This window comes from Plasmopara halstedii (genome assembly GCF_900000015.1).
Source record: "Plasmopara halstedii genome assembly, contig: Scaffold_430, whole genome shotgun sequence".
Taxonomy (NCBI): Eukaryota; Oomycota; class Peronosporomycetes; order Peronosporales; family Peronosporaceae; genus Plasmopara; species Plasmopara halstedii.
The window spans coordinates 1,043,663-1,045,925 of NW_020187350.1; positions in this window are offsets into that span (position 1 = coordinate 1,043,663).

Here is a 2,263-nt window from a genome sequence, read left to right on the forward strand (position 1 = left end):
ATAACTTACGCTTTCTCAAAGCGCAAAGCTACGGCAGCCCCGCTGCAGTTATTGCGCCTATTTTATACATTGGTCATACAGAGAGCTTCGCGACAAACTACTTAAGAAATCAATGACGATGTCTCGAGCCAAAAATAACCAGGTCGTCTCCACTACAACACGCTATATTATCAGGTTGTAACTACACCGTCAAGCTGCATGGGTCAAGACGATTACATGATTGTTAAGGCAAACTATGAGGCGGCTTATTAAATGGTGTACGAGCTGTTGGAATGCCGTCTGAGGTCAAGTAAGAAATACATCTGCGATTATGAACTTGTACCTTGTGGAGGTCTAGCCAAAGTGCCCAAGCTTGGTGGTTTACAGCCATATCAGAGACTACCTGCTAGCCTCACGCAACGCAGTTATCATAATATGAATGATAACGCATATTTTGTAATCCTTTTTTGTAAGTTATATTTTTTTCGTCCAAACCACGAACAATAATCACATCTGATGTGCTTTATCAACACAGGCCCTACGAGTTGAAACACTATTTGTGTGCAAGGTATCCTGGCAATCTGTAACACTCAGTAACGTTTGACGTCATCTCGACCACAAGGTCCTCAGAGATATATATCCTCTGTGATGAAAAACCATAACATTCTTGCCTATCTCACCCTATATCATCAAGACATGCTGTCTGTTAAGTTCAGCTTAAGGGATAAAATAAAATAACTGGCGGCCCAGGGCCCACTCGTAAGGAGGTACCTTTCCACCAGCTACGAGATTGTGCTCAAAATCGAGCATTGGTGAAGGTCCCATAGCTTTCTACAAAGCTTCAATGTGCAAGGCCACATCTGTTAGCATGAAGTACTTGGAGAGTAAACATGGAGAAAATGTGCTCCGCTGGACACGATAACGATGGACGCGGCGACCATACTCAGACCGAGCAATTGCGTATCGTGCTGCGATTCTTAAGCTAGATGCAGTACACGAGAACAGAACTAACATGCGGTCCCTCAACTTTATGTCTACGTAAGAAAAGGTGGGCTGTGCCTAAGAAGCAAGAGCTCTCATAGCCAGGACGTCAGCCGATTCTTTTCCGAAATCGGTAGCAACTACTGTTTTCATGGAGGGGTTCATCATAGATGCGGACCGCATCGAGACCTTCCGCGTACATCCAATCTCTTGTGAGGAAGCAATTTTACCGCAGTTTATATGGGACACAACCTTATATCGGGAAGGGTCAATTAAAGTGTGGGATATATAGGCCCAATGAGCGCGCCGGATGCAATGGATCTCCAACGAGCAAGCTGGGTATGGGAGTGAGTTCCTGGCTGCCTCGCAGTCTTTTAAGATCCTGAGGTACTTTTTCGATACCGGTCTCTCATCTAACAACACGATGTGTCGTGATAGAAAAATGAGGCTACAGCTTGTACCAGGTCGAACGTTGTGAGATCTGCTTCCGTGGATACTGACCATGTGTTCTATTTGGGTTGGGGTGAAAATTTGTGGCATCTAGTTAATGCGTTGGCATTGGCATGCGCGATCAAGGTTTGAATCGGTCGGTATGAACAGATTCACACCACTTAGAATGTTGCTCTTACAAATATGGTGTGCCCCTTTCACAGTGAGGAAAAAGCTTCCGAGACGCTGCAGCGCGAGCAGTTGGAGAGATTTTTTTGGACATTGCAAGCCATGGAAGTCTTCCATACATTACCCACTATCCAGTTTTATTGATCAGGACGAAAAGTTCATGTTACCTTGATTTAAATAATCTCTTCATCCAAAACAATGATCCTTTAAACCATTGGTGTACACCTTGAATTAAATTATCCCTTCATCCAAAACAATGATCCTTTAAACCATGCATATCAGAACGCAGATAGATATATTTATTTGCATTGTGCCATGCACATCGCCAAATCTTACAAATGCGCTGCACGACAGCATGTAGCTTTGTGATCCATTGAAAAAAATTGGCACTCGAGTGTAGAGTGCGGAATTTAGTAGGGTTATGGCAGGTTTTTATGGCATAATGAGAGCATGCAACGCACGCTGATTAAGAATTAGCACATTGTCGCAGCTAGAGCTCAAGTGATCGTTTAAACCATGCATATCAGAACGCAGATAGATATATTTATTTGCTTTGTGCCATGCACATCGCCAAATCTTACAGATGCGCTGCACGACAGCACGTAGTTTTGTGATCCATTGAAAAATTTGGCACTCGAGTGTAGAGTGCGGAATTTAGTAGGGTTATGGCAGGTTTTTATGGCAT